This window comes from Anomalospiza imberbis, chromosome 3, assembly GCF_031753505.1.
Source record: "Anomalospiza imberbis isolate Cuckoo-Finch-1a 21T00152 chromosome 3, ASM3175350v1, whole genome shotgun sequence".
Lineage (NCBI taxonomy): Eukaryota > Metazoa > Chordata > Aves > Passeriformes > Viduidae > Anomalospiza > Anomalospiza imberbis.
Window position 1 is genome coordinate 70,419,246 of NC_089683.1, and position 14,548 is coordinate 70,433,793.

The following is a 14,548-nucleotide window of genomic DNA, read 5'->3' on the forward strand; positions in this document are numbered from 1 at the left end:
CCGTGTAGCCGTCAATCAGCATTTTTCCAAACATTCAACTTGTTAGTAAGAAATTCTTCAGTCTACTCAACACATTACAACATCTAGACAAAGCTGTTTAATAAAAGATACTGTGTGAAAACCATACTACTTCTCTTTCCTTAGATCACTCTGGCCATGTTACACCCTGTAACATAGTCTGGAAGATACAGAAATTTGCTGTAAAAAAACAGTATTTGCCTGTTTTGGCATGTATGTAAAAGAGCATTTCCCTGGAGCTCTGAAACATTAGCTGGTTAGCATCTCTTATTGTATTTAATATTATTTAATGAGAAAGAATGTACATTCAGCTTTGATGATTAAAATGACGACTATTGCATGAATTTGTGAATTATAATGCAATGACTAATTAAATGGAGAAATGAAGAAAAGGGATTCTTGAGCAAGCATGTTCTTTGAGAAACTCTCACTTGTTGTTTTTAATTGATAGTACACACATAATCAATTCATAGCAGTATTTCATTACTGGTGGGAACAGTCTGATTTTGATGAAGATTTACTTTCACGACACATTGACCTGGTCTTTTAAGTTACTTTTAATACAGCCTGGTCTTTTAAGTTACTGTGAGGAAGACTACCAGCTCCTAGCACTGAGGAGGTGGAAGTTTTTGCCTATATAAAGAAGGGAAGCCCCATCTGACCCCAGGTTAAAGCCTCATATTTATTGAGTTCTAGTCAGAGTGTTTGCTATAATGAGACCTGAATTTGCATAACCATGAGGGGTTGCTATTTGGTTTATGTTTCATTTGTTTTTATCTTTCCATCTAAAGGTTTGAGCTTTAACATCAGGTTCCTTGGCTTGTTAGAAGTTGTCTGACACAACTAAGGGCCCTTTTTAACTTCTTTGTAGGAATGTTATTTACTGGCCATTGACACTGGCAGAATTCTTAGCATGAAATTATTATTACTTCTTTATCAGCAGAGATGTGTGTGGCACTCTGAAGAATCTGTCAAGATGAAGTCTCTGCTTCTGCAAACTCACAGCCTGTGGTCCTAATCCCACAATTTACTCTGCATGGTCCTTTCCTTATGGAAACCTAAGCAGTCAAGAGCAGGACACTGGGACAGTGACGCAGGAAGGGAGAGGTAAGGTTTAGGATAGTATGATTGTTTTGGTAGTAACTGGGCAGATGTTTTATCTGAATTTTGTTTGAAGCTCTGAAGCCTGCTTCTTTTCCACGTCACATTAATTTTAGACTAGTTGGCTAATCAGTGCTGGTTACTAGTATAATCAGGAAAAATCAGACTTCAACCAACCACAGATCTGCTTATAAATAATTAAACCTACCAAAAGAAAGAAGTATTAAAGGCTCTATAACTGAATAGATTTGAGGCACAACTTCCCCCCCAACTGAAAGCAATAACATGAGCTGTCAAGTAATGGTTTAATTGCTCTGCTGGCAGTTCTGCAGTTTGTCAGTGCCTTCTGCATTGAAAATGTAAGAAGAGATCTTTCAGAAGTCTAACTTGCTGTTGGATAGCAACTTTAAAAGGAACTCTGTTCTGTCAAAAGTTTGTAATCAGCCCAAACTGTAGTGCCTGAAATTCAGTGATGCAAATAGGAAAGCTGGGTCCTAGGTATTAAAGCAGGCCTAAATAAGGGAAACAGCTAGAAGGCAATACAGTGAGTCAGTGTCCATCTTAGATGTTGGATTGCGAACTGTGAATGCTTGACAACCTGATAAAACAGTTGCAAATTGGAGAGGTACTTTACAGAGAGAAAGTTGTAGCCCAGTTTTGGACAGCTGCCCCATCCTTAAAAACAATGCAGCCTTCTAAAGCATGCTTTTGACCCTCCAAGTCTTGGTGGTTAGAGCAGATCTGTTGGCTCTATCCTCCTTTTTTCTAATTTGGAGCTAGTTTCCAGAGAGCAGAGGAGGACATGCCTGACAGGTTATGTGGTAACCATGTTCAGGAAGTCAGACGATGAGACTGGTGTGCCCTGCCACCCTCAAGAACCAGTGGACTGCCTGGTTCTTAGTGGGAGCTTGAGCACTAAGCTTGAGCACCACTTGAGCACCTTGGCTTCTCTGGGCAACTATGAAAGTAAGTGCTCATAAGTTATATTGATTTTCTAAAGGGAACATATCCCCTCAGATGGAATGTACTGATACTGCGGCAGTGCTCTCCCCATGTTTTTGGCCGAAGAATGTGAAGCAAGGAAAAAAATTGTCTCCTGTGTAGAATTCCTCTCTTATTTTGGTTTTTTCCAGAATGGTGATAGGACCTTGTCAGTTAGGAGCAGTGTTTTCTCTGCTGCATTGCGTTGAAGATCTTCAGCAGGCCTGACAATATTTGTCATTAGGCTTAGATCTTTTCAAAGATAGGTATCTCCTACCTTGGGCAGCACATTTGCAAGAAAAACAGTGATCTCACCCTGATTTTAAAGAAAAAGAGAAACAGATTGCAGTCTGACAAAACCAGCAATGGCTCAGTCAGGAATCTTCATGGCCTTTCCTTTTTTAAAATCTTGAGTGTTCAAATTCTGCCTGCCCAGCTCCTGGTAATGTTGCAGGTGATGTGGTTCTCAGGGTGTCACACCACAAACTTTCTTATTAATTGATGCAGGAGTAGTTTTGTAAATTCAAAGTATTTGTAGGTCCTCATAGTATATATAGTCACCAAAGAATTTGTAGAGACTATCACTGGGTTTTTGAAGACATATTGCTGAAAGAGTAGTCCTCTGGAGCAGCATTGATTATCTTCATTTAGGGGAACTTAACTGCATTTTCCTTTTTTACTGGAAGACCACATTATTATTTGCTAATATCAAAGAATATCACTCTTTGTGACATGCCTGCAGATACAATATAGCTGTGCTCTTGTGAAGCTTCACTGGAATCAGGGACCAAAGACACAGAGTTAATGATAAGCTAGACACAGCATCCTTTGTCCCAGAGCCAATACAGTCTGCTGCTAATCACCTTTCAATGCCTATAAGGTGTGAGACTGCTCATTTATTTCAGTGGGAAGGGCATGTGCCATGAAGCAGAGCTTTGCAGGCAGTCTTGGATGTCTGATGCAAGGCTTCTTTCATTGCTTCCCAAAATGATGGTGTCTTCTGGCAGAGTTTAGGCACTGGGAGTGTTTTTGTTTTCTGGGTAAATGTAGTTCTGCTGTAGCCGGGATCTTTCAATTTAACAGCTTTCAGTGAATGTCAGAATTCTCATACACCAAAGCTCTTTTTACTTTTTAACTTGCTGTGTGAAGATCATACAAAAGAATTTGTACGCTGCCCTTTGCTGGGCATCTTCTGAAGACCGAGTGCCTGCCTTTTGCTGTATAAAGGGGTTGGGCTTTTCTTTTTTTAAGTATTGAAAGGTTAACATTTGTATTCTTTTCAGAATACAAATGCAGAGGTACGTTGCAAATGTACATAGTGGAGTCAAATTTTCAGGGTTGACACCACAGATAGCATCAGGGAACACAGGTGTTTGGTCCAACATGACTGGGAACAGGGCATCAGGTCTAGATTAAGTCCTGTCTCCATGGGACAAGGTAGTAGTGCTCACTGTTCCTGCCAGCCCATCATTTTGCCACAGACATCCATATGATAACTGCACAAGATGATGAAGCTGTGGTAGCTTTGTGTGCAGCAGCAGTAGCAACAGCAATGGAAGATGAGAATCTGGGCCTCAGTGTAAAAACCAGCTTTTCCTAGCAAAGCCAAGTTCATCTTAAACTTCTTTATGGTGGAATTTTCCCCTTTTCCCCTCGCCTTCCTACACCTGTCTTTTATAGACCAAGCAGTTTTGCAGTTTTCAAGCCTGGCTGTAAATCACGAGAAGGAAAGGGGATCCCGTGTGCTGGCCAGCGGTGGGCACCAGTGCAGGAGGTTTGGGCAGCCGGCGGAGCCCCGCTGCTTCGGCTTCCAGAGCCCGTGTCGCTAGATGGCAATGTGGCACTCCTGCAGCTGCGGCTCCTGAATAATGGCTTGCTTTTCCTGTATTTATCTCTGCCAAACTGATGATTGCACCCACCACCTCGGCAAGAGAACAGAACAAAATCATTTCATAGAACATTACAGCTGTTGTGCCTTTTTCTTTTCTTTTTTCCTTTCTTTCCCCCACAGTTCTTTGTCCCACAGCAGGGTGCAGAGGTTTAAAAACCTTCTTTTTTAATCACTCTCCTTCTAAAAACAGAGAAAACACAGCCTCTTGGGAGAAATTAGCTGTGAGAAAAGCATTTCTCAAACAATTGCCAGGAAATATTGTCTTGACCGATATTCCTGATGTAACACTGTCGTTCTCAGTACTGTTATTCTAACATACTCGACTGAAAAAACAGTAGGGTACAGATCTGTAATGCATGATCTGCAGCTTACCACCTACCTTACCTTTTTATATACATTTGCTTTCAGTTTGTATCTTCCCCCCACCCCCCGAAGCTATTCGGTTTCGTAGAGTGAAGAATTATTTGTGACTCTCCTCTTGTGACTAGCGTATCAGGCCAAGACTGTGACAAGGCATGGCTAAAAATTAAGGTTATGCCTCTGCTGCTTGGATTCCTGATTGAAATTCAGTGTTGTGTGTTGCGGAGGGGATCAGGCTGCACGCTTACAGCGATCCCTCCTAGCCTTAAAGCCTGGCAGCCTGAAAATGCGTGAGGTTGGTGAAGCCTGAATTTCAGTGGGAGCAGCTGGAGAGCAGGTATGCATGAAGAAGGGAGCAGAAATACACTGAGACCGGGGTCTCCACCCTGAAAGCCCTCTCCGCATTTTTGTATTCATGGAAGATGGACCAAGCTGTAGGGTGGAGAGAGGTCGGAGGAATGATGGTAAACTTGGAGTGCTAAAAGCCAGCGTTAGCAGTGGCTAGGAACTGCTAGTCGCTGTCCAGAGAGCTGTCTGTACACACGTGCGTGCCCACTGGCAGGCACAGCCATTAGCTGTATTGTGTGGTTCAAATTTTGTCCTTCCTTACATAAATTCATGGAGATTTGAGAAGCAAGCCTTGCTCTATGGGACAGGGTGTGAACTGAAGCACCTTCTGGAAGACAGACAGCAGTGTAATCCTTTCATTCAACCATGTCTGCAGCTGCTTTTTATAAACTTGGCATAAATACATACTCAGTGAAGCCAGGCCTGTGTAGCTGGAAAATATTTTCCACCATCCAAAAAAACCAGAAGATTGGAAAAAGAGCCCAGAAATTGTGCATAACATGGAATGGCCTAGCTTGTGGTTTTTTTCCATGACTTCCTCAGCTCATTTTTCTGCTGCCAATTTTAGAAGCCCATAAGTCATACTTGTTAAACTTTCTCAGTTAAAATGTAACTCTAAGAACAAAGTCATATGATATGCTGCAGCCAAATAATCCTTCCAGAGCCTCTGACTGGAGAAAAGCTACCCCGATCCGGCCAGCTCACAAACCCACACAGGCTCCTGTCCCAGGAGAGGCAGGGCTGAGGGGCAGGTTCACAGCCCGGGGCTCAGCTGTGCTGCCCGCATGGGTGATGGCTTCCCGCTGGACTTGAGCAATGTCTCCCTGCTTTTGCCAGGGCGGTCAGGCAAAAATTTCAGCTCCTCCTCTAGGAGGACTTCAGGCAAGAGGCTGAGCAGAGGAGACCGGAGGGGACGCAGCACAGAGGGTTTGGCGGTGGAGGAAGGTGCTGCTGCGGTCAGGGTGAAGGAGCTGAGGGGGTGAGAAAACAGCAGGTTGCCAAAAGCGAAAGTGAATTTGCTGGAGGGTTTGAAGAAAGGACATCCTCATTCTCATTCACTGCCTTTTTAAGTGTTGAATCAATATGGAAGTACATTCATGCCAGGAGCGATACTTTTGTTTGCCAGTTTTACTCTACTTTATAGGGTGATTTTGCTTACACCACGCCCCAGATGACTGTTTTGAAGTGCCATCCCTTGTCCCGCGTCTGCTCTGAGGCCTTGCAAAGACCAGATTCCCAGTCACTGCTGGGAGGACCATTCTCAATTTACCCTTGGCAGTAGCCAAGAGTGAGATCTGGCTGATGGCCGTGCCGGCAGCGGTGCTCTAGCCCGCCTGCGCTGGCAGTCCCAGCCTGGCCCCCTGTGACCTGCTGCCGGCTTGGGAGCACGGGGAGCCCTGGTATCCCGAGGCTCTGTGCCCAGAGCCTGCATGTCCGGCAGGGTGCGAGGGACTGGAGCAGGCAGAGGAGAGGCAGGTGAGAGGAGCGAGTGGATCTGTGAGGGGCTTCAAATGCTCGGACTTCCAGCCCTGCCTCCCCCTTCTGCCGGGGGCGGAGCAGCATGAAAAATCTCCCTCTGGGAAAAAGAAAAGAAAAGGCTTATGTTTTCCTGCTTAAACATCAGCTTTTGAGTTTGCTTCTGGCCTTCGATGGAAACTGGGAGAGCGTCTGGAGGAAGTCGGGGGAATCACGGCGCTGCGCAGCGGCTGCCGGGAGCGGTGGGCCCCAGAGACCGCCTTTCTGCGGCAGGGCGGAACGCCCTCGCGAAGCCTGTGTGGTCTTCACGGGAAGGGAGGGACTGAGTAAACCCACTGGAAACCGGCAGGGGTGTTGTAATGTGTTTTGGACAGCCTGTTTCAAAAAACAGTGACTGCCTCTCCCTCGCTCTCTCTCTCCCTCCCGCCCCCCCTCCCCTGGCAGCCGCTTCCCGTGCCACGACATTGAGGGAGGTGGTGGTGACTGATGTAACCGCGGCCAGGGAGAGCCTCTTGCCCAATGTGCAGAGGCTGGACGATGGCCAGAGAAATTTGCTAAGGCTGGGTTTTCTCACAACGGGCTCCCTGTGTCTGTGCACATACCTGTAACTGGGCCAGGTGCTTGGCACGGCTGCCTCCCCAGCCGAGTACACGAGGTGGCAGAGCTACTCAAGCCAGGAGGAGGAGAAGAAGGAGAAAAGGGAGAAAATGTTGTTCTTTTCCCACATGAATGCAGACCCAATAACATACCTAGGCACTCATTGTTTGTGTCACCATGTTGTAATTAATAACACTGTCTGTTTGCTGAGGCCAGTTGTTCTTTGTGCCCATGGCTGGAGCGTGGGGGAGATCATGAGGCGAGGCCTAGCATTTTTTTTTTTGCTGGATCACCACCTTTAAGTTATTGTGACAGACCTTTAAAAGGATGTCTTTGTATGAACTGGAATATAATGCTCAGCTGGGCTCTTAAATTCTGGCTCTGTTGAGAAAAGAGATCCGTTCATATCGATTGTCATTTTGTATGCAGTTCAGGCACCGACTTGTAGAAAATCTGGGCCAAGAGAGATATCATTAGGTATTTATGGGGGTTTGGTTGGCTCAGCAGTCAGTTTTTCCATTGTCATGCCGTGACAGTAGTGCATTACATACACCCTCAGGAGACATCCTTCTGCTACCACAACAATAAAGGACATTTTTTTTTCTTTTTCTGACTCATCTTCAGCTTGAAAAAAAAATGCCAATCACCACCAGTAAATATAATTAGCAACATGCAGATACACTTTAGGTAGCTTTCAGAGCCCATTGGGATAGTTCCTGTTAAAATATAGTCTCATCGTTGCTTACCCGTGCTTGGACTTCCATCATTCCTGATTATATTTAGATGTTTTAACATAGCCTGGTGATGTTGTAGGCTGAGGAACCATTTCTAGTTTGGACAAAGAGGAGGAATATATTTAATGCTGGGATCATCTTTCATGCACACGCAGGAGCTTTGGCCAGACTCACAAGGCAGGGGAGCACAAATGGCTGTGCTATGCCGGACGCAAGGTCTGGTTAGCTCTTTATCCTGCCTCTGACAGGGGCCAGTAGCAGATGCTGCGGGAAGGAGGACCAGAAGCAGAGCAAGTCTAGACTGATTCTGCCCCAGTGTGCCCTCTTGGCTCCCTGCATAGTTATTCCCATTCACCAAAGCACAGGGAAAGAGGAAACTACTTCCTTAGGCCTGTTCGGCAGCCTCTTTGGGTCCCTGCTGTGCAGTGGCCCTTGTTTGGTTTTCTTCCCAGATGTGGTTTTGGGTGGGATGGATTCACTTTGGATCCACTTGGTCACGTGGGGATTTCTGGGTTAAATGTGTCCTGGCCCCCTCAGTATTTCCCTTATGTAAGTAAGCATGATGGAGCTGGGAGCAGGTGGCATACAGCTGTGCTCTGCTGTCTGCCGGGCAGGTGAAGTCTGTGCCTTCCCAGTTAGGGGCTGCTGCCTGTCCTGTTTGTGCCATTGGAGCACCGCAAAGCCGGGACTGTCTTTGGATTCATGTTTCACCTTGGGGTGAGGGCTGGCACCAGTCACATGACTGTGAGCACACCAAGTGGGAGATTATATGGCTTTGATTATTTATTTATTTATTTCAGCCTGTGACTAAGGTGGGGGAGTATTTGTATGGAGCCACTCCTCCCAGAAATTGCTGTTTATATTTCAGTCTCCTGTGCAGAGTCATATCTGAAGTGCTCATAGCCCAGCAGTGATATGTGGGCTCTGCTGGCATGTCCTCACATAACCTGGCATTCATGCTGCTGGACAGAGTGTGGGCTGGTTGTTTGCTCATCCCAAGAGCAAATGAGTAGAAGTTTTCCTCTGTATTCCTGATTGCTGAGCTCAGAGGGGTGGAGGAGAGGAAGAGCAAGCTTCCCTCTGAAAAGTAGCCAAGGATTGAGTAGGGCCAAACCTGGGGTTACACTGAGAAAAATGAGACAGTGTGGGAGGGGTGGTGGCCCTATAGCCACAGATAATGTTGCAGAGCTCACCAGTGCAGCATGTGTCCAGCACAGTCACTTGTAACACTGCAGTGTATGTAAGCAAGTGAGTACCTGCTGCCATGTGATCAAAGGAGAGATGCTTTTAGAAACAGGCAAGGGTGGTGTGAAAAAACGAGTCAGCTGAAGCATCCTTAGCTTGTAGGACACCTGTAGGCTAGTAGGCACAAATGAAACTATGCACAGAAACTCCTCAAGTATCAAGCTGAGGTTTACTTCCATTATCTCTACCGAATTTAACTCGTGTAAGCTACTTATTTCTTTGGGATTTCATCAATTCAAGATGCTGGTTGTAGACACAACTAACCTCTGAGGGAAGAGCAGAGCCAGCTCAGACAGCTTTGAGGGGAAAATGGTTTCCCAAAGGTCTCTGCTCCTATGGCTTGGCAGAGGTCAACACAATTAATTAGCCAGGAAGAATTGAAAGCCCAGGGCATTAAAACAGCACTTGACTAGGTGGCTAGCAAACTAATGGTATATGGGGAAATAGGATTTTGTATTCTTGAGCCAAGGGAAGTTTGGTGAATCCTGTCCCCATATGTCATCAGTTGCTAAAACAAGTCTTCTGGAAATGCTAAAGTCTGTCTCTCCTCCCTCCTTGCCCTATAGCAATGTGAGTAGCACAACTTCATCTGAGTTTTGTGATACATGTGTAATCCTGCCTCCAAGGCTGTCTGGGACTTCTGCACCACATCCTTGCTCCAGCTTGTAACTCAGTACAGTATTTTACAATATCTGGGATAGAGATAATTTATTCTGTGTACTCTCCTGTGGAATGTTCATTGAGGACAGTGCTGTCTATGAGGTGAGAAATGGGGCAAGACTCCTCTTGAGCCATCGATATTGGGCATTTTCTGGTTTAGCACTTCCTAATTCTTCAGTAAGTCCCCTGATCAGCTAATGACTGAGGTCAGGCCTGTTAGCCTTTGGTTAGCAAACTAAAACCTGGGGTTATTGTTCTGAGCCGAGTTTGTAAAGAAGGCATAGACCCAAACTTTTAAGCTGTCATGGCAAAGGCTAGAAAATGGGAAGAAACCAATGCCAGCTCAAGTGAAGTGTATGCTGCTAATGGTGCTCTCATTTCCAGCAGGGAGGACTTTGACATTCTAAACCAGCAGCTCAGGCATGGCAGTGCAGCAGAAAGTCTCCAGAGAAAGATTACTGTGGAAACTTGCCTTGTGTTGGTGGTACCTCCTGGTCAGGGCCCAGCAGCTGTGGAACTGCAGGGAAAGTTTGTATGGTGCTTGCTCATGTATTCAGTGAAGGTTCTGCAGGCTCCAAGCTGCCCTCCTGTTTGTGAGCTCCTTAATCTATGTCTTCAATGGTAACTGGGGGAGATTAAAAGCAGCTTTCCAGTCATGTCAAGCTTTTTTTTTTTTTTTTTCTTAAAAAAAAAAGACCTAGATATTAGTGAAGAAAGACCTGGAAGAAAGACCTAGATATTAGTGGTTCCCAGAGATGGCTGAGTGAGACAGGTTTGGTCTTGGGAACAGCTGTGCAAAGATGGGGTCTTCCCAAGGAGGTAACTGTGTGAAACTGGTGTAAATGAGGCCAGGATCATGAGGTTCTGTTCTCCAAATATGAATTTTATACTGAGGTCAGTGGGAGGCAAAGATGTGTCAATCTTTATGTGGATGGGGTTTTTGCCACTGCTTGAGTACAATGGAGATCCTTGGGGAAGCATTTTATAAGTGAGTTGACTACCTGTACCTTGCCTGATTTATGTCCCTCTGGCTTGTCCTGATGCACAGTCGAACACTGTCAGCTTTCTTGGCATCTGGATCACTGATGCCATGTGGTTAAAATGTGCAGAGTGTCTTTCAGAGAGAAGGAATGAGGTTAGGAAGAGGAAGCTGCTGTGTGAGACTTAGTTTGCTTTATTGAATCGTGCTGGGCTTGGTTTGGTAATTCCCACTCTCTAGGCCCAGAGTTTCAGTCGTTTCATATTTCAGTCCAGCACAGCATCAGTAAGTCCCTTCTTCCAGGAAGGTCAGACTTACTTTCAATCCATCCCTCCCCTTCTCCCTGGGAGACTAAGGCTGTTTAACAGCAACAAGGGTTCAGGGTGCAGTGTGAGCAGTAGGAAGCACTTTTGCTTCCTGTCAGTTTCTTGTCCTTCTGCAAGCAGGCAGGAATATCTGTCTCCTCATGTAACCACTGAAGTGTCCAGCTGCCCCTCCGAGGGCTCAGTTGTGTGTACCTCAAATGGAAGCCAAGGCCAGCTGTGAGAGCTTGCAACCTCCCAGGTCTGGCCCTTGGCATAGTTTTCCCTCTGGCCTCACCAGCTCCGGAGGAGTCCCATCGAGTCATGATAAATTTGAAGGATGTGCTTTTACTGCCGAAGGAAAATTTGTTGTGGCAGATGACAGTGCATTTGTGTCTTAAACATGGTCTGTAGTACCGAAGGACAATTATTGAAATTAATAAAAAATATAGCAAAATAAAATTCAAGAAAGAAAACAACTCAAGAGGGAAGTTACAGCAACCTGGTTTCATTCATTTTGGGCTGGGTGACAGTCCCAAGTTCAGAATTCAGTGACATTCAAACCTGTCTCTACAGGTGAAGGGACACAAAATGGGATCTAATTTGTTCTTCATGGGGCATCACTTTCTGGTGTTCCTTTTTTTTTTTTTTTTTTTTATTTGGCAAGAAAGTACAGGTAATTTATGTCAATGTCATCAAAGAGACATTCTTGTTACTCACAGCTGTGACCTTGTATCCAGCTAAAAGAGTTATAGCGCGTAACCAGTGAGATGCTCAGCTTACATCCACAGGGCAGATTTTCCAAGCGGCAGCTATGCTGGCAGGGCTACCTGCCATGCTGTCCAGCCACATTGGTGCCAAGCGATTCTGGGAAAATGTGGGCAGTGACGCCATAGACCAGTAACGATGGAGGTGGATTCCTGGAAGAAGCCTTCCAAGAGCAGAAGCCCCCGGTGCAGCATACTGCAGGATGTACTACTTTAGGGACAGCTGAAATGTGGGAGAAGGGGTCAGACAGTCACACTGGCACGTTGCAGTGTCCTATCTGCACAGCAGGCAGCAACCTTACCGAACCGGTCATGGAAAATGGGCTGCTTGGCCAGGAGGAAACAGCTTAGACATCACAGCTTTCATTCAGAATTAGCTGTGAGCTGGCCAGGAGCTGGCCAGGCATAAATTGTGTTTGGGGTTTGTTCTGCCAGCTGCGTTACCAACAAGGCAAAAACTGTCTGAGGAACAAGGCTCAGATTCACACACTTAAACCATACCTGTCATAAGGTTGCTAAACTTTTCCCTAGGGCTGGTACTACACTATTTACTGTATTGGCATGCTGTCTTTTCTGTTCCACTGCTGCATGATTGTACTATAGCACGTGCTGTTGACAAGGACTAAAGCTCAGATCAAGCTGTGTAAAGAGGTAACTGTGGCCTTGATCTCTCCGTGTGATGAAACCAGAGTAAATTACTGGATGCTGAATGAGTTGTTCCCTGTTTATTTCAGTTTAAGCAAGCTTAGAATCTGATCTTCAGATCATGTTATTTCTCTAATTCAACTGGTCATATTTATAAATTCATGTAATGGTCAAAATGATCCAATAAATGCCAGCACACAATCCTAGCACTTGAAAAACATTGAATGTATATATTGGCACTTTTCTTATTTGCTGACTGCAGGACAAATAGGTTTCATATTGGGACATCCAAGTTTGTTTCAGCAGCTGGATGCATGACAAAGCCATGTTATAATCTGGCTTCTGATTATGGCTTTGCAACATGTTGGCTCAGCATGTGGTGAATTTGGACGCATAGATAGATCAACTTTTTAGTGACCTATGGCTTGATTTCAGCATGGAGAAGGTTGTCAGCATATTTGTGCTAATTAAGGAAACTGCATGGGAAACTCCTTTCCACTGCAGATACAGCCAGAGCTCAGGAAGTGCTCCTCAATATTTTTTGTAACAGCCAGTTTGTCTTGAAGTAGAAAAATAGTTTTATGTCTTAACTGTATTTCTAAGCTGCACTGAAGCTTGCTTGGTTCTTGCCCAAGTCTTCTGTTTTAACCTGCTTCTGGAGGATGGATTGAATGGTTAGGGTCACAAACATTTTAGGAGAGTGTTTTGGCTGTATTTGGGGCCAGTAGTGCAGGCTTAGATTCTCTGCCTTGATTGGGTTTATTTGTAATGTTAACAGTAACTGAACACCAACTGAAACACAAGTTTGTGCTCACACTTTGCCTGCATAACTTTCTTGCTGCTGAAAATAATACTTTTGCCCAACACTAACTCCTTTCTTTCATTCAGACAGTATTCTGGCTATGTTATGCTACTCTTAACACATTCCCATGTTCACGTTCCCAAGAAGGCAGGCTGAAACATTGCCAACTCTATTAAGTTCTGTCACACTGAGTCAGCTGCTGTGATTTTACCTTTGCTCTTGGTCAAAGTATACACTCTATTGCCTTTTTGTTCTTTTTTTAACATAAGAAATAGCATTACAAGGGTTTGTTCTGTGTGCCTACATTTCCTCCTACTTCAGTAACAAAAGCAGCACGTTACTTTTGTTGTTAATAAGACAGGTACACCTAGAAGGCCTTGATATTTGAGCTGAGGATTCCCAAGGGATTCACAGCTCAAACACAAAGGGCGAACAAAGATGGGAGAAATAAGTGCCTTTATTTGCATTTATGAATAGGGAACTGAAGTAACCACAATTAAAGGGGCACTTAATCCTTTCTTAGTGAAAGGCCAAAGGAAGAAATCTTCAGAGAGGCTGTATGAAGAGCCAGGACCAGCAGATCTCTGTTCTGCAGATGGCTCTGGACTCAGTTCTGCTCACAGTCCCCAGCAATGTTCAGTCAAGCAACAGCCATATGTCCACATGCCCACCCACCTGAGCTCTGGCCAGCAGCCCAGCCCTTCACTAGGTCAGCACGATGCTCCTGTTCCCAGTGCAAGGTGCTCCCAGAGCTTCTGGCCTTCTGCCTTCTCTGCTTTAGTAACAATTCTTGCTGAACTGACGCCTGCAGCGAGAGGTTGTAGTGGCTGCTTGTATTGAGCATTGAAGGCCTCCAGAACAGCAGCTTCCATAACTGGGCTTCGTGACAGACCTTCCCCGCGTGCCAGTCCACGGGAAGAGTTTCACAGCTCTTACAAATTGAAGGTGGAGTCAGCTGTAACCTGACTTACCTTCCTTGGCATTTTGAAGTCTGGTGAAACATGATGAATAATGACACTTATTCTGCCTTTGCAAGTAGGAGACTGCCTTTAAGCCAAAGTGTCTCATCGGCAAACCTCACCTCAATGCAGAGTGCTTATTCAGATGTAACCACGAAAATGAGGGCTGGATAAATAATGCCTCTGACTGAAAGGATCCACTGAAGCTCATTATAATGATCCTAATGACTTCCAATTCAGCTGTGTCTGTGATATCGGAGTGCAAAGGTAATTATGGAAGTGCTAAATACTGTTATTATTTGATATTAGTGACAGGGTGGAGGTGAGACCTGGTGAACCCTGCTCCCATCTGGCCTAGAGAGGAATGAGGGTTGCCCCTTCCCTCCACCCCTCTCAAGGCCTGCAAAGGAAGAACTGTGCAGGCAGGGTGGAGCCAGGACTCTGCTCCCTTTTCCAGCTGCAGCAGCCTTCACTCTTACTTTGCCTTCATAGTGTCAGGAGGTGGCTTCTTTCCATGTGCAACAAACTGAGAGAAAGGAGAAATGTCTCCACACCACCCTTCTTGCATCCATCTTGTCAGCAAAGGAAGCAAACACGCCTTCTCTCTCTCCTACACTAATTTTGCTGGTCTTTCCCTCAGTTTGGTCTTTCCCTCACTCTGTCTTTCCAGTGGCCCTCTGCTA

At 45.4% G+C, this 14,548-nt stretch overlaps 1 protein-coding gene across 1 annotated transcript in view; it reads left to right on the plus strand.

Moving 5' to 3' along the window:
- TOMM20 (translocase of outer mitochondrial membrane 20) overlaps nucleotides 1–14,548 on the plus strand; it is a 69,021-nt gene that overhangs the window by 13,067 nt on the left and 41,406 nt on the right. The window contains exon 5 of the transcript XR_010997370.1: nucleotides 962–1,125. The gene's annotated coding sequence lies outside the window, so the exon portion shown is untranslated. The remainder of the gene's footprint in view (nucleotides 1–961; nucleotides 1,126–14,548) is intronic.